At 45.7% G+C, this 17,966-nt stretch overlaps 2 long non-coding RNA genes across 5 annotated transcripts in view; one reads left to right on the top strand and one right to left on the bottom strand.

Moving 5' to 3' along the window:
* Positions 1-2,832: 2,832 nt before the first annotated feature.
* The window catches only part of LOC129649955 (uncharacterized), a 28,491-nt gene continuing 13,357 nt past the window's right edge, over positions 2,833-17,966 (bottom strand). For 3 of the 4 annotated variants that reach the window (XR_008713457.1, XR_008713455.1, XR_008713454.1), the window contains 3 exons: positions 11,955-12,110; positions 10,492-10,681; positions 2,833-6,966 (listed from right to left, as the gene is read on the bottom strand). This is a non-coding gene — a long non-coding RNA (uncharacterized LOC129649955). The remainder of the gene's footprint in view (positions 6,967-10,491; positions 10,682-11,954; positions 12,111-17,966) is intronic. The other variant, XR_008713456.1, reaches the window with a different exon arrangement.
* LOC129649957 (uncharacterized) lies at positions 10,156-11,937 on the top strand. The gene is made up of 3 exons (XR_008713459.1): positions 10,156-10,380; positions 10,531-10,670; positions 11,021-11,937. It is a non-coding gene; the product is annotated as an uncharacterized LOC129649957 (long non-coding RNA).

Raw genomic sequence — 17,966 nt, forward strand, 5'->3', positions numbered from 1 at the left:
CAGACACACACATTGGTTACATAATCACCCCAAGTCCCAGGGTTTACAGTTATGGAGCATACAGACCACTAGACAAGACAAGGACCCCGAAGGCCACCAAGTGCTTGGACTCTCTTCTTGGCTTTCCTAAATATATGCTTCTCAATGAAGTGTATATGCCCACTAATCACATTTGACCGACTGACCTTGGCACCTCCATTTCAAGGATTTCTCAACCTTGGCACCATGGACATGTTGGGCTGGAAAATCATTTGTTGGTGGGTGCTGTTTAGTTGTAGAATGTTTAGTAGTATCACTGGCTTTTACCCATTAGAAAAGTGAAGTTGTTCAGTTGTGTCCGACTCTTTGTGACCCCGTGGGCTGTAACCTACCAGGCTCCTCCGCCCATGGGATTCTCCATCCATGAGATTCTCCATCCATGGGATTCTCCAGGCAAGAATACTGGAGTGGGTTGCCATTTCCTTCTCCAGGGGATCTTCCCGACCCAGGGATTGAACCGGGGTCTCCCGCCTTGTGGGCAGATGCTTTAACCTCTGAGCCACCAGGGAAGCCCTTTACCCATTAGGTACAAATTTCAACAAACAAAAAAAATGTCTCCAGACATTAACAGATGTCCCCAGGGGTAGGATGGGGGTGGGGTGAAATTGCCCTAGATGCAAAACTCCTGTTCTATCAAACGGAACTCAATCCACTCCCTCAAGATTGCTGGAATGCAGCCAATGGCTGCCCTTTGGTCCTCTCTCTTTCTCTGTTTCCCTTTCTTTCTCTCTCTCTTTTTCATACACACACACATGTATACACACACACCGCCTCCCACCCTTCCACTCCCACCTAAATGCAATGGTGCGGAGGTAAAACTTGAAGCACGAATAGCCCCTTTGGCGTCATTTCTCAGTGGTCTCTGTGTGAGCAGCAGGCTACTGAAGCTTAAGCTCTGGGACTCTTCTAGCTCATTCGACACAGATGGGCAGTTTACCAAAGACAGTTTGGGTTTTAGAGGCCTGCCTCTCTTGAGTCTCTGGGTCTCTCCCTGAGCCAAGCTTTGCCAGAGCACGGAAGGCATTTCTGCAAGCCACAGCCCTGGAAACAGCACATCCCCAAAGCTATGCTCCAAAGAGAACGCTCACTAGTGTTGTCCTGATAGCCGGATTGCTCCCCCGAAGAAGACTCAGGGGCTGTCCTCTGTCGGCACAGCTGATAGGCTGAGGGCACACGACCAAGCTTCAGCAAAATTTGAAATCCACACTCCTCATTTTCCTTCCTTCTAAAATGAATCTCACTTCTCAGAGATGAGGATTTATGTTTAGAGAAAAGGTAGGGGGCATTTTGACGCTGTGCTCAACAGAGCGGTGTTTTAAAACTGGGGTGTGCCCTTGATTTTTTTTGTGTGTGTGTGTGTGTGTGTGTGTGAAAGTTGCTCAGTCGTGTCCAACTCTTTGTGACCCCAGGGACTGTAGCCCACAAGGTTTCTCTGTCTATGGAACTCTCCAGGCTAGAATACTGGAGTGGGTAGCCATTCCCTTCTCCAGGGGATCTTCGCAACACTGGGATCAAACCCAGGTCCCCCACATTGCATATTGATTCTTGACTATCTAAGCCACTAGCAAAGCTCTATTTCTTTTTACTGGGGTGTAGTTGATTTAGAATGCTGTGTTAGTTTCAGGTGTACCACAGAGTGAATCAGTTGGAATACATATATATCCACTCTTTTTGAGATTATTTTCCCAGATAGGTCATTACACAGTATTGAGTAGAGTTCCCTGTGCTATTTGATGGTATTTCCAATCTATGTTTGAGAATACAAATATTTTTATCAGAATGATATTCAATACTGATTTCAGGCAATATTCATTAGGTTGATTAAAATCATTGACCAATTATCTAGAGAGAACAATCTCTAACTTATCCTTTTTATTTTATTGATATTTTCCAAGAGACATTGCTTTCTGTATAAATTTTAAAATAGAAACTCAGTTCATCAACTTAGTTTTTTCTACCCATATCAAAATTTTTACCAACCATATGTGCTACTGGGAATCTTCTCCATTATTTCTACTGAACCCAGTTTTTATTGGTACAGTTTTACAGATCAAAAAGATTTGAGCTTTTCCATCAATTTTTCATCCACAACTCTATAACAGATTGCACTCTTTGGAGGTTATGGTGCTTAAAAAAAAAAAAAAAAAGCAATAGTATGCTCTGGAATTGCTGTATTTTTCCAGATACTATTCCTCTTTTGCAGGGAAGTGTGTTTTCTTTTTTTTTTCAAACTACTCATTCTCAATCTTTTGCAATGCCATTTTCTAATTTTTGAGTGTAATCTCAGGTTAAAATTTTATAACACTAAAATCATTTGAGTTCCTTACTTTAAATGACAATCAAAATATCTATTGTAGTATGAGTTTGGTTAACAAAATGTTAAAGGAAAATATTTTGAATAAGTAATTTTTATTAAGTTATCATGGTATAACTGTAAAATTAAACATAAATTACAAAAGAAAAAACAATTCCCCTCACAACCATTTATGTTAGCAACTGGCCTACAAACATCTGTATAATTAGTTGTTCAAAAAAAAAGCTACTCTCTAGTTATCACAGATTTCAAGATGTATGCGTGCGTGCTAAGTTGCTTCAGTCCTGTCCACCTCTTTCGATCCTATGGACTGTAGCTCACCAGGTTCCTCTGTCCAAGGAATTCTCCAAGCAAGAATAACTGGAGTGGGTTGCCATGCCCTCCTCCAGGGGATCTTCCCAACCAAGGGATTAAACCTGCATCTCTTTACATCTGCTTTGGCGGGCTGGTTCTTTACCACTAGTGCCACCTGGGAAGCACAAATTCCAAGATACTAGGGTCCAAATCTATTGACAATTACACACACAAGTCCTGTGAGGAAGTTTGCTGTGATCAGAATCCAAAACTGCTGGAAAGATTGACCTTGGTCCACCTCTTCCTGTGCAGCTGTGAGCAGATTATTCAATGACTCTACATACCAATTCCTTGTCTATTAAATACTACAAATGTGTTACTCCCCTCCACCCCATAAGTCATTGGAAAGAGTAAGTTATTATGCCATAAAGTACCTGGTTTATAGTGAGCTTTTAGTATATGTTAGCTCCCTCCTGCCCGCCTCCTGTGACTTTGAACAAGTTATATAACCTCTCTAGGATTCAGAAAATGGGTCCCTTATTGAGATGTCTGTGTATTTTCTAAGCTTTAAGATGATAGGAATCTTGTTTGTCTCAGTAACACTACACACATCAGAAAACCCATCTCTTCCTGGGATGCCACTGATCCCAGTCCCCCAGACCCCCACCTACCCTCATCCAGCAGTGTGCCAGGTAATCCTGGGATCTAAAAGCCTAGCCTGATTAGAAACAGCATGGGTGCGTGCTCATTCAGTCGTGTCCAGCTCTTTGTGACCCCACCAGACTCCTCTGTCCATGGGATTTTCCTGGCAAGAATACTAGAGTGGGTTCTGCATTGGCAGGCAGACTCTTTACCACTGAGCCACCTGAAAAGCCCAAAAATAACATACAAAGACAGATTCCATTTCAATCTAGGTACCAGGCTCACCCAGGACATGAAAATTTTTGAGGTGCACACAGGATTCCTACAACTTTTGGAGTAATTGGTGATCTATATCTACAAATTACACAGTGAAATACTGAACTTCTTGCCTCTAGGGCCAGCTCATACATTAAACACATTCTGTATATTTCTGCAGGGACAGACTTAAGACATTGCCAACCCAGTGCTGGCAACACTTGGTAAATTACGCTCCCTCACCCACAACAGACATCAACAATCAATTACAGAGCCACTCCCCACTATACTTTATCTGATGAGCATTCTAGGCAGCCACTACCAATTAGTCCCAGTGGCATGCAAGAGAAAGCCAAATTGCCATTTTGGTCTAATCTATTGCATAAGTGAGAAAATGAGGACTAAATCAGCAGTGTTACTTTCCTGAGGTCACACTCCTAAGCTGTACAACTGTATATTAGGAACTGGTTTTTGTTTTGTGTATAATCTTTGCTGCAATAGCCAAATTAGCATCTGAGGTGTTTCACATGTTGCCATGGGTGTTTTATATACCCAACCATGATGCACAGCATTGCAGGGTGGAGGGTTTGCTGCTCACAAGCCAGAGTAGCTAGAGAACTAGGATAAGAAGACGTCTTGTTTAAAAGGCTTGGGACTCCCCTGGTGGTCCACTGGTTAAGACCACCTTCCAGTGCAGGGGGTACGTGTTCAGTTCCTGGTCAGAGAGCTAAGATCCCATATGCCTTGCAGCCAAAAAACCAAAACATGAAAAACAGATACAATGTTGTAACTAATTCAATAAAGACTTTAAAAAATGATCCACATGAAAAATAATAACAATAAATAAATAAAAGGCTTGGGGCTTCCCTGGTGATCCAATGATTAAGACTGTACTCCCAGTGCGGAGGGTATGGGTTCGATTCCCGGCTGCGGAACTAAGATGCTGCATGCTGCACAGCACAGCCAGAAAAATAAATGAAAGGCTTAAGTTAGGTCACTAATTAGGTTATAGCCAGATAGTGAGTGAGTAATAGCAACTTCTAATTAATGAGAATTGTGTAGGAAGAAAACAAAGGCTTTCACTGCTGAGATTTAATAATGAAATTTCCATTAAATAAGAATAATCACCTCAGGGACAAAAAAGAAATAAAGTTATGCCCAAATTTGGTCACAAAGCTGTTGGAAGGTATGCATACAGCTCTGACTGCCGCCAGCAGCTAACGACCCATGTCCTTGAAATGGAATCAGGTCAGGGAAGTGTGTAAACACTCGAGCTTTCCCTGTCTCAGGAGCTTGCTCAAATGCACAATCCATCCCCATAGCAGTCCCAGTGAACTGCAGGGGAAAGAAAAAGTGTTTTCAACAGGGAACGTAATGTTATTCGTTCCCATTGGCATGATTCAGGAATGGCCTTTAGGAGAGTCTGGGAGGTGAAGGGAAGACCCTGTCCCCAACATCCTCAAATTTCCCCTCCATCCCTGGACTAATTGCCTTGAATTTCATCTTAGTGCCTTATCTCTCCAGTTCAGGGATTCTCAACAAAGAGGCTGCACCCAAAGGGCACATCAGAAACACCTGGGGGCTTTTTCTAACTATACACAGAAAACCCAGCCCCACCTCCAGGTGCCCTCTCCAACTTGCCCTGGCCGACCTGTGCCCTCCCAGGCAAGAGCTGTAGCGAGCTCTCCATATGCAGCAGCAGTGCTGTGTGGGGGAAAGACAGGGAATCCTGCTTAGCCTGAGGCCCAGATCGCTGTGGAAATTGTAACTGGCTCTAGGAAGAGTCCACACCTGGAAGTTCCCACAAATGAGTAGAGGGAGTGCCTTATGTTTATTCATGGTTCCACCCTGGGTGGTCAGGAGCAGCAATATGCCAGATACAGGCGTTAGTACTGGGGGCCCAGAGGAAAGTGAGGTCCAGCACCTCCTCTCAGATTTCGTGGTCCACAGAGGAAGACAAACACGTGACAACCACAGACCTTGTGCTGGGATAAGCAGCCTCGAGGGTGGTTAAGAAGCAGGAGAGCCTGGGTATGAATCTCAGCTGTGTCACTTATCTGGTAGCTCAGACAGCAAAGAATCTTCCTGCAATGCGGGACACCCAGGTTCAATCCCTGGGTCAGGAAGATCCCCAAGAGAAGGGAATGGCAACCCACTCCAGTATTCTTGTCTGTGAAATTTCATGGAGAGAGGAGCCTGGCAGGCTACTGTCCATGGGATTGCAAAGAGCCAGACACAACAGATGGACTAACACTTCACTTTCTGTCACTTACCAGCTAGGTGACTAAACCTCTCTGCGCCTCACTTGTTCCATCTATCACCTCATGAGAATTGTTTTACGTGGGTTGACTCAGCTAATTTTTTTTTTGAATACTCCTAAAGCAGTGCCTATCGTAGTAAGAAATATGCCCCCTTTGATAAGTCAGCATAATAAATAAGCGTCTTGATGCCATTGGAGCCCACAGGAGAGTTTAAATCCATCTAGGGGTTGAGGAAAAAGAAAGAAAAACACAAACACTGACTGCAGGTTGGGGATGAGAAGTCTAACAAGGAAATCCTTGTAAGTGACGGGTGGAAAAAATGTCACATTTGGGTGAATGAACAATGTTCAATGTGGCTGGAAGGGTAGAGCGTGCTGGGGGATGGAGAAACAGAAGCTGAGAAGGTGAGTGGTAGCAGGTTGCAGGGGGCCTTGTCTAACACACCAAGCAGCCCGGACCTCGTGCCACCAAAGCTTCTTCACCAGCACGTGACGTGGTTGACTGGGCTGAGGAAAGCCCTCTGCACATACTACGATGTCTTGGATTTGTGAACACTGATGCTGGGACTGAGGGGTCTGGGGGATAAAGAACCCAGACTGGCAATGAGCTGACAGCTGTTGAGGCTGGGTGATGGCTAAATAGGGGTTCATGATACTATCGTTTCTATGTCTTTGCAATCTTCTGTTATAAACAGTTATCTTGAAAGGGTGACTGGGAGAAAGCTCTTAGGCACTGTAACTCTCTGCTCTCATCAGTCACATGTCTCAGTGTGAAAGGAGGGAAGTCTTGACCACCATAAAAAAGAATAAGGGGCAGCTGAGGTAGGAAGAGACAGGAAAACAAATTTGAGCAGGGAAAAGGCTGGGCTGCCCATCATCAGTCAGCCTCCATCTCCTCCTGTCTGCTGCCCGCAACCTTACCTGGATATTATGCCTGACACAGATTTGGTTTTTAATTCATTTATTTATGCCTACGGGCTTTCTCTGGTTGCAGAGAGCAGGGGCCACTCTTTGTTGACGTGCACGGGCTTCTCACCACAGCGGTTTCTCTTGTTGTGGCTCATAAACTCTAGAGTGCAGGTTCCGGGAGTTTTGGCCCACGGGCTTAGCTGCTCTGCTGGCATGTGGGATCATCCCCAGTCTGGCATGGAACTTCAGCCCCCTGCATTGCAAGGCAGATTCTTAACCACTAGACCACCAGAGAAGCCCCGACACAGATTTTAGCAATCAGCTCTCTCTGCTCTCAAGGCCCAGCCCCTGGTTTTGACGCTAATGCTTCTGGGGTCCCTGCAGACCAAAGAAATCCACGTGCCCCAGGACTGCCCTAAACCCATTCCAGCATCCTGGATAATGAGCCTGTGGTCCAAACAACACCTTTGCTGCTGCCAGGCCAAAGGGGGAACGTTGAGAAGCTCTTTTCTAGAGGAGACTGCCAAAAAGAACGGCAAGGTATGAAGAGGGATGGAGGAAACAGCGTGGCAAGGCTTGACTACCACTTCCCATGTTAAAAAGCAAGCGGGACGTTCTGGGTGCTGCTGCCCTCTACAGGCCAAACGGTAGACTGAAGGCGGCCCCACCACAGTGTCCTGAACATGGGGTCTATATAACCGGGAAGCCTGGGGGTAATGGAAGAAAAATAGGTAGGCGAGGCCCCAGGGCCCAGATGCAGCTGTAAGATGGTTGGAAAGAGCAGAGGTCCAGCTGCCTCAAGCAAGCCTGACGGCCTATGGGCTTTCTCACCTAAAGGCAAGCTGTACTGGTGCCCCACAGGGGGATTTTTCAACGTGTGCAGATGGTTTGGGCTTGTCCTGTGACTCTGGAGGACCACCTGGCATTTAACGGTCAAAGCCCAGCAATGCTAAATAGCCTGCAAACTGAGGGGAAGTCCTGAACAGAAAATCTTTCACAATCCAAATGCCACACACTCTCCCCCTGAAAAACACTCCCTTGCTCTTGCTGGGTCCACCTCCACCCCCTCCCCCAGATCACTGTTTCTCAAACATAGGGACTGTGGGGCTCCTACCTATATATTCAGTGAACTCTATAGAACCCAGCTTAGGAAACACTACTTCGAAAGTTAAATGTTACCAGATCTGGAAATTGTTTGACCCTGTGATTGTAAGTACAAATGCTAACGCAGGCACCAAGATTGCATGCCGTTGTTGGTTTTGAGATGGTCATTGATGACCCAGAATAGGTGCTTATTGCTCTTTTTATTTTGAGTGAAATCACAGTTGTTACAATGTTAATAATGAATGTTCACACCCTCAGGAATATGCTTGTGGACCTCCTTGGTGTAAATCAAGGATACAGATGATTTCATCTTTGCCCAACAAGGTGTTCTGGTTTCCCCAATTCAAGGGCAGCTCCATAAGACTTGAGGGGCAGCACCTGGGAATCTAAAGGCATGTTCTCAGAACTGGTGATGAGACCCAGAAAACTGGGTTCTAGCAAGTTCTCCAGGTGATCCCAATACTGAGATTTAAGAACCACCGAGCTATAAAGCATAGTCAGTCCTTTGAAATGTCAGTGTCTTATTTACCTGAATGACATGCAAATCATGGTAGGCAATAGTTGAGAACACAGAAGTGTAATCTGTGTGCAGAAGAAACCAGGCCCATAAGACCCAGAAACCCATGTTCTTTTTTCTAAATTCTACTGAGTCTTTATCAGTACTGTCTAAAAGAACTTTCCATAATGATGAAAATGTCCTTCATCAATAGCTACTAGCAACAACATGTGGTTCATGAGCGTTTGAAATATGGATGGTGCAGCTGAGAAGTAAATATTTGATTTCTTCAATTTTAATGTCAATAGCCTCATATGATTAGTGACTCATCTGTTGCACAGGGGAGGATCATCATACAGTTTGGTGTAAAAATGCCACCGTGGAAAGCTTCACCCAAAAGAATCCTCAGGGGAAAAGTGCACACACAAGAGCATTGGTACAACTAGAAATTAATCATATAACTCATTAATCTTAATGGAAATGGTGACAGATCCTTCTTAATGGTGCCTGAGTTAAGGAAATACAATTAATCCGCAGATTCAGGGACTCAGATTTAAAGAGGTCTGCCTTCTCTAAATGTTGGCAACCAGCAGAAGCCAGGCACGGCAGCTCTAAGTCCACCAGCTAGTGGACTGAATGAGGACAGTGAAGGCAAGTGGAGCCATTTCAACAGTTAATCTTTTCTTCTTGACAGACTTTAGAGACTCCTGTTTTGCTTCTAATCAACTGTTCCTCTAAGTATTGAGAAGACATAGTCAAGTGGTTACTCCATGGAGTCTGACCATAGCAGTGAATTTAGCGGGAATAACACTGATCTAGCCATCACTCAGCACTGAGCAAAGTGGTCTTCCAAGATGTCAGGCTAGAGTAGCAAGCCGTATGCAGAGAAAAGGCATGTCACCTGGTTAGCAGCATTGGTATCTGACACTTGGCCATCCAGTGCCCACCAAGATGGGAATCTCAGCCCACGGGAATGTTTAATAACTTTTAGAACAGGTGAAAGACCCCCAATTAACAGACCAGTTGAGTAAGACTGTCTCCTCTTGCCAGCAAACAGGACCCACTCTGCACTTCTACTCCAAACCTCATTATTTGCCTTTTGAATTGAATGGACCTTTTTGAATGCAGTAAACAAATCAGCTACAATTACAGTGAAGACAAGCCATAGCAGTATTTTCTGCAAAATGAGGGCCTCAGTCAAAACCCTAAGCCTGCAGGGAGATGGTGGAGAAGCAGATAATGAAAACAAGGAGTGAAGGGGCTGAGACAACCCAGGAGTGACCAAGAAGATTGGAAGAAATTCTGAAAATTGGATATTAGGGCTTATACAGGGTGAAGCAACAAGAAATGATGAATGAATAGCAGATGGGAGAAGAAATAAAAAGGGCTGTGCAAAACAAGAACAGAGTTTTCTCTCTCAAACAACATTGGTCACAAATCTGGACCATGGTCTCTGCCCGGTGCCTTTGCATGCGCTGAGCCAACTCTAATGACAGGGCCTGTCTTGGTGACATCTGCCAAAGTCCGGCACACTTCAAATACTAGTCAGTGTGAAATCCTAGCGACTTTCTAAGCCAGTGCCTCTCAAACTCTCAAGGATATACATTACCTGTGCCTGCATGCATGCTAAGTCACTTTGGGCATGTCCGACTCTTTGCGACCCTATGGACTGTAGCCCATCAGGCTCCTCTGTCCATGGGATTCCCCAGGCAAGAATACTGGAGTGGGTTGCTGTGCCCTCCTTCAGGGGATCTTCCTGACCCCGAAATGGAACCTGCCTTAGCAGGTGGATTCTTTACTGCTGAGCCACCAGGGAAGCCCATACTTTGAGTAACAAACCCTTATTCTCTTGTCAGTCAGGTGAGCTTGTTTGGTTGAGAATCACACCAGGAAAGTCAAGGACATCCATTTGAGCCCCATCAGTGGGATCACTGTGTTCTATGGCTGCAAACAGAACCCGCAGCTCCAACTGGTTGTCTGGAGTCTTTGTCACACACGCACACACATACACGCCACCACACCTTCTGGACCAGTGGAGATTCAGTGGGAAGGAATACCTATCTGAAGGTCAGCAGATAAAACCCGGGCTGCTGGGGGGACCCAGCCCTGAGCCTCATTGTCCCATGGCTCTGGCTCTGTGCTCTCCCTGCTCCCACCTGCCCCGCGAGGTCTTCTTACCTTCATTCCCTGGAGGCTGACTTCCAAATTGTCTATTAGATGAAATCACTCAGAAGCAGGATTGCAAACTAGTCCCCTCTCTCCCGCTGACTGGATGATCTGAAGTGGCTGCCTGTGGAGCTAATTTGAGGAAGATGCTGTACCAGGTTTTGGCTCTGCTCGAAGAACTGTCATACTGGGTTAGTGCTGTCTGTGGTGGGGGAGACGGGGAAAGCGGCAGCTAACTAGCACGGGGTGGACGTTAAGCAGGTGTGAAGCTCTCATGGGGAGGCCTGTTAGGTCTCCTCTCTGAACACAGGACAGAGGGAGGCTGGGAGCCGTGGCAGGGGAAACGCCACAGCTCCTCAGAGCACGCTCAGCGCACAGTCACCCCACCCCACCCCCGTACTGCTGCTCCTGGGCTGGGGAATAGCCCGAGGTCACCTGACTCCTGCTTCTTCAGAAGAAGTGCTGGGTTAGCTTGTTTAGTTGAGCAGCACACCAGGAAAGAAAGTCAAGGACATTAGTTTGTCCATTTTTGCCCCACTAGACTGGCTGCTTCACAAGAGACCCTGCACCCAAAGGACTCTCAGAAGGCTGAGCGTGGCAGACTGCATTTTTTAAGAAAACTAAAGAATGGGAAGACCTGGGTTTTTGTCCCATCTCTGCCACTTTTAGAGAAGACCCTTGACTTAAGTTTATCTGTAAGTTGGAGTTTAACTAGGTGGCCCCAAATTCCCTTTGTAAATATACAACCTATGAGTCCAATCTCAGAGGAAATTCAAACAATAGCACGGGTGCGGATTCACAAATTATAGCTGCACTTGCTTCCCTTTGGGGCAAACTGGGTTTTTTGAAAGGCATTTTGGTCCCTGGTTAGTGAGTTACTGCTGTTCATATTTCAGGTTCTCTGGGAAGTTTAGTCTATGTCAGAGAACTAGGCTGGCAGACACTTAGTACTTTCTGCCTGACCAAGAAACATGAAGTATGAAGGTCCTAATTCATTTTTTTTTAACATTTCTGGGAGGAAAACTGCTCTAGGATGAAGGCTGCTGCTGCTGCTAAGTCGCTTCAGTCGTGTCCGACTCTGTGAGACCCCATAGACGGCAGCCCACCAGGCTCCCCCGTCCCTGGGATTCTCCAGGCAAGAACACTGGAGTGGGTTGCCATTTCCCTCTCCAATGCATGAAAGTGAAAAGTGAAAGTGAAGTCACTCAGTCGTGTCCGACTCCTAGCGACCTCATGGACTGCAGCCCACCAGGCCCCTCCGTCCATGGGATTTTCCAGGCAAGAGTACTGGAGTGGGGTGCCATTGCCTTTTCCGCTAGGATGAAGGCAGTGATGCTTAAAGAGCAATCCTGACCACCTGTGTGCAAATTCCTACGGAAGGGGAGGGTAAAGAACAGCATTTTAAACAGAATTATGCCCCACCCCACCCGCATCCATGTGATTCTCATGCACACAGAAGCCTGAGACCCACTCACCTTGGGGTTTCTCTTGTCAGTGATTCACGTGGTGGGAAGGGGCGGGGAGATGTGCTTCACACACAGCTGTTCCCGGACAGCAAATACTGGAAACCGATTTAATGAGATGCATCTGGTGTTGCCATTGAGCTTGCATACTTTGATGCGTGTTTCTTGCTAATGGAATAAAAAAAAAGTCCTCACTTAAGAGATCCTATTTTATGGCTCTGGCTTTAACTATGGCTTTATTTTCATTGGTTTCACACCAGGCATTTTAACAAGATGATTTTCTGCCTCTGGTTGAAGAAATAGACGTGTGTGTGTGTGTGTGTGTGTATGCATGTGTGTGTGTGTGCAGCTATACAATGTGTTTCAACCAAATCCAGGCGCAGTTTGAATGTTGATGTATTTTCAAGGCAGGGCATGCTCTCATAAAATCAAGCATGCTATATGACCAGCAGCTTGGTGGTCGGGAGCTTCATGGATCACTCCAACTGCCTTTAGACATGAAAAAGCAGAAATGTCACAGAAGCAGCACTGCCCCAGGTTTTGACTTGTTGAAGTGTTTTACCTGCAGTGACTAGATTTCCATGATGTAGAACATAAAAGTGTTACTTAGAGGAAGGAAAAGAGACAAAGAGAAGGAAACAATGTCTTAATTGCACTTATCACAATTTCCTGTCTCTGACAGTGAGACAGACTCTGCAAAATTCGCCACCATCATTCCCCTGCTTGTTGCCAAGTCTCTTGCCCATGACCATCAGGAGGTATTCCCTCTTTCCCCAGAATCTGGCCTGGACTTGTAACTTGATTTATTCTGATTTGACCAATTGAATGACTATTTATGTCAGTTCCACACCTAATCCTTGAGACCTGACAGCCTTCCCCTCATTCTCTTGGAATCTTCCTAGATGCTATGTAAGTCCAGGCCACACTGCCAGAGGCTGAGGGAATGGAGCAAGAGATGAGCCATCCTAGCTTAGGTTCCCCAGGCCACCCAGCCTTGACTGACCCCACAGCTGACCACAGACCCTGAGTAGACTCAGCCAAGGCCAGAAGAACTGGTCAGATGAACCCCACCCAAATTGTTGACCCAGAGTCTTGTAAACTAAATACACAGTTTTCATCTTAAGCCACCATATTTTGGGGGTGTTTGTTATATAGCCAAAGCTAACTGATACATGGGAAGGTTGTATATGTGTTTTATTTAACTTTATCTCCACCCAGCATGGTGCTTGGCGCTCAAATGTTGAACACATGAATGAAGAAATGCAGAGATTAATTAGCCTTTAAATGCTTGGATGCTCCATGTTCTGTGGAATAAAACATTCTTCTTTGAGCTATAAAAATAAGAACATTGCAGAACCCTTCCTTTTTGACAGCAGCAATATCTCTGTTATTAAATAACAGACTGGGAACTGGATACCTCCTGCCCTGAAGTCTGAGGCACACGCTTTTAATTCTCTAAAGAACCCAACCATTAAGTAATTACTTTTTGAAACTGCCTTCTCTGGAAATCCACTTTTTTAACCTATCTGCAGAGCAGCCCTGCAAGGCAGACTGTCCCCACATCCCAGAAATGAGCCCCCTGTGGTGCGTTCCCTTCTGCAGAATTACTGGCTACATCTACTCGGGAACATAATCAGAGGCTGTGAGAAATGGAGTGAGGTGTCTGAGCGTGCTTACCTACCACCTCCAGATTCTGACAGTCACCAACCTGCTGTTCATAAAAGAGTTAAGTCCATACAGACTTGGTCAGAATTCAAGGCTCCAACCAGGCAGGTGGCATGTGGGTATCAAGATCCATGAAAAAAAAAAGAATATCAAAGAATAAAAAAATAAGATCTTAAGCAAAAGCTTCACTGCACATTTGTTTCTGTACTTAATACTCATGAACTGTTGCCAAGAACAAGGATGGAATTCATGTAATCCTAACTGTTCAATTCTTCCCTGGTGGCTTAGAGGGTAAAGCATCTGCCTGCAATGCAGGAGACCCGGGTTCGATCCCTGGGTTGGGAAGATCCCCTGGAGAAGGAAATGGCACCCCACTCTAGTACTCTTGCCTGGAAAATCCCATGGATGTAGGAACCTGGTAGGCTACAGTCCATGGGGTCTCAAAGAGTCAGACACGACTGAGCGACTTCACTAACTGGTCAATATAGGGCTCTGCTATTATTGCTGTGTAATTGCTTGGCTTCTTTTACCATCAATTTGTATTTCCAGTATTTGTGAAATCTTCGTTTATATCTTAGGCCTTCATTTGGATGGAATCTATCGTTTGTAAGTTAACACTGGTTATTAGGTTTCTTGTATGACTGGCCTCTAACAAAGTAGTATGTGTCTCCCAGAAAAATCATGAAGGAAGACACAGAAAAGATACCTAATCTGTATCCTCTTGGAAGAACTTAATAATGCATAGCTCGGGACCTCTTGAGCTCGCTTAGGAAGGAAGAGTGTGGAGAAGTCCAATATATGCATATGTGCACAGGGGGCCATGCTTCTCAAAATAGCTTCTAGTCACAGAAAAGCCTGGAGGAACAGTGGGTAACTGAAGCACTCATGATCAGTGGTGTCCGACTCTTTGTGACCCCTTGGACTGTAGCCCGCCAGGCTTCTCTGTCCATGGGATTTCCCAGGCGAGAATATTGGAGTGGGTTGCTCTTTGCTTCTCCAGTGGATCTTCCCAAACCAGGATCAAACCCTCATCTCCTGCATTGGCAGAAGGATTCTTTACCGCTGAACCATCAGGGAAGCCCCAGATAACTGAAGACCCATCTTGAAAAGTGCAGGTGCTTTGGGAACAGACCAAGTTTCAACTCTGCTGTTCAACACAGAAATTCCTCTTGGGGGAATCTAGTCTCCAAGTACACAAAGGATATTCATGGAGAGTCACTGCAGCGGCATTTTTAACAATAAAAACCAGAAAACCTAAGTGTCCAACAATAGGATATGTAGTTTAATAAACAGCACATTTATTCAGTGGATTACTATGTAGACCTTAAAAGGAATGGAGCATTTCTAGTTGTGCTTCTGTGAAAAGAACTTAGTTGCATTATTAAGAGAAAAGACTAAAGTGCAGGAAAATTGTGCATGCTCCCGTCCATGCATATGCAGGAAAAATTGTGTCAAGATAAACAAGGAATTCTTGATCATGCTTACATGTAGAGAGTAGGACTAGATTAGAACATTTTTTCCTAGCCCAGGACTAAGAATGAGAATTTCTCTTCTTCATTTCCCCTTCTGTTTACTGTTTCAATTGTTCTCATGTGTGTGTGTTATCTTTGTAATTGAAAAATAAAATCCTACTTCTGTCACCTCACAACTTGCAGTCGACTGCAGGGTGGACATGACCCTCCACCCCAACCCCTCCCCGTATTCCTGCCCCTTTGCAATATGACTGTGAAGCTGCTCCCAACAGTAAATTAGAGTTTCTCTCCCCATCACTTGAATCTAGGCAGCTCTCATGGTCTGCTTTGGCCAGTTGAGATTATGACATCATTGACAGGACTAGTTCCAAGCAGAGGTATCAGGGGGCCTTGCATCCACCCAGCCTTCCAAGAGGAATCCTGCCAAGCTGCCATGTAAACCAGCTCAGCTGTCCTACTGGAGGATGGAAGAGGTCAACTGATGGGTTGTGCCCTACTCCCAACACCCCAGCCAGTCTCTAGGACTGTGAGCTAAACAAATGGTTATTCTTAGCCACTGATTTGGGGGATGGTTTGTAACAAAGTAAAAGCTAACTGGTATGCCCACCATGTGACCTTGGGAAGAATATGTTTCCTCTTCTGTAAAATGGGAAGAACTACACAAACTATGTAAGATTTTTGCAAAAGTTTTGCTGTGATTAGGTATAGAGCATGCTATGGACTGTGGCCCACCAGGTGGAGAATCCATAGGATTCTCCAGGCAAGAATACTGCAGTGGGTTGCCATGCCCTCCTCCAGGGGATCTTCCTGACCCAGGGATTGAATCTGTGTCTCTTAACTTCTCCTGCACGGGCAGGCTCATTCTTTATCACTAGTGCCACCTGGGAAGCGCTTGGGTACAGAACACACTCAAATTTTCCCCTTCCTCTGCCCAATCCTAGAATATGAATCTTGAAGGATGGAACAGGAAGGAGGTGGCACCCAGGCACAGAGCTGGGCTGGAAGAGCCATGATCATGGGGTGTGGGTGGCTGTGTGTGTGTGTGTGTGTGTGTGTGTGTGTGTGTGGACAGACTTGGAACGCTGAGTAAAGTCTTCCTGGATGGTTCCTATAGAAAGAGTTCTATGGGCCCAGTGACAGGACAGGCAAGGTTATGCCCCTAGACCACCTCCCAAAAGACCCAGAAGTAGAGAGAAAGCACTGGGACCTTCCTAAGCAGGATCACCCTGGAGGTCAGCTCGAGGCAAGGAAAGGGTTACAAGATCCCTAACAGAAGTCCTTCCTTCCGCAGGATTAGCAGCCGTGGCTGCCCCTCATCCATTACGTTAGATGCCTGCTTTGCAGACACACCATGAGCCTTCTCTCCTTTGCAGCACTGTATTCAGCGATTACCTCTGGTTGTAAAGCCCTTTTCCCCCTCAAAGTCTGCCAGTCCCATGGGCTTTCCTGCAGTGGCCACAGAAGATCCAACCTCCACGTCTCCGGACACTCTGAGTCAGGGGCTCTGAGCTGCTCTGCTCCCTTAGATGAACTTCTGGAACTTCTCGGAGAAAGCTGTGCTGCTCATGTGTGCTGTGCTCAGTCACTTCAGTCATGTCTGACTCTGCGACCCCATAGACTGTAGCCTGCCAAGTTCCTCTGTCCATGGGATTCTCCAGGCAAGAATACTGGAGTGGGTTGCCATTTCCTTCTCCAGGGAATCTTCCTGACCCAGGGATCGAACCTGCATGTCCTGCATTGGTAGGTGAATTCTTTACCACTGAGCCACCTGGGAAGCCCTTAATAAACACAGTTACTGAGTACTTATAAACAAGTACTATCTCACTGGCTCTGAAATGTAGCTGCAGGTTGGAATTAGCTAGAGAGATGTTTTTAATTTTTTTTAATATTTTTCAATTACGTACCCCGGAACATTTCCTGAGGGCAGGTGTCATTTTTTAACATTTATTTTTATTTATTTGGCTGCCCCACGTCTTAGTGGCAGCAAACAGGATCTTCAGTCTTCATTGAAGCATGTGGGATCTAGTTCCCTGATCAGGGACAGAATCCAGCTCCCTGGTACTGGGAACGTGGAGTCTTAGCCCCTGGACCACCAGGGAAGTCCCAAAAGACTTTTTAAATTTTGATGGATAGCTTCCAAAACCAGAAGTTCTGATTGAGCATATCTGGATTGAGCATATCTGGGTGCTGCTCAGCACTGGAATTTTTGAAACTTTTCCAGTGATTCTAATGCACAGCCAAGTCTGAAACCCATGGTTCTATCTCATCTAATCATCCTCAGGAGATAGACTATGTCATTATCCCCGTGGTGCAAAACTGTTGTGCAAATTTCCCTGTTGGAACCGTGTAGTGATCTGCTGCTCATTTGTAAAAGAAAGAAGTCAAGGTGGGGTTTACCAGCTGTCGGGTTTGCTCAGCATCTTGGAATGGAGACTTCTGTGGATTTGACAGACCATGAAGGACAGGGCTGTTCTGTCTTCCCAGGGTAGAAGCACAAGGGCACGGTGAGCAAAAGAATAGAAAAAGAGGAAGACTAGGTGATTCAGCTGAGGAAGGAGAACAGAGGGAATGCTGGGGATTTCCCTGGTGGTCCAGCGGTTAAGACTCTGAGCTTCCAACGCAGAGGGCATGGATTCGATGCCCTGGTCAGGGAACTAGATTCCACATGCCACAACTAAAGATCCCATGTGCCGCAGCTAAGACCTGGCACAGCCAAATAAATATTTAAAAACAAAACTGAATGCTGACAAACACTCCCATCTCCTGCCGCCCTTTTAATAATTCTCTTTGTTCTCCAGAACAGAACATATTCTACATACAGACAGATGCCTCTGTTAGCAGCTGCCATAGTTGGTTTCAAAGGCAAGGCAGAAAGTAAGAAAGAGAC

This window comes from Bubalus kerabau, chromosome 4 (genome assembly GCF_029407905.1).
Source record: "Bubalus kerabau isolate K-KA32 ecotype Philippines breed swamp buffalo chromosome 4, PCC_UOA_SB_1v2, whole genome shotgun sequence".
In the NCBI taxonomy this organism is placed as follows: domain Eukaryota; kingdom Metazoa; phylum Chordata; class Mammalia; order Artiodactyla; family Bovidae; genus Bubalus; species Bubalus kerabau.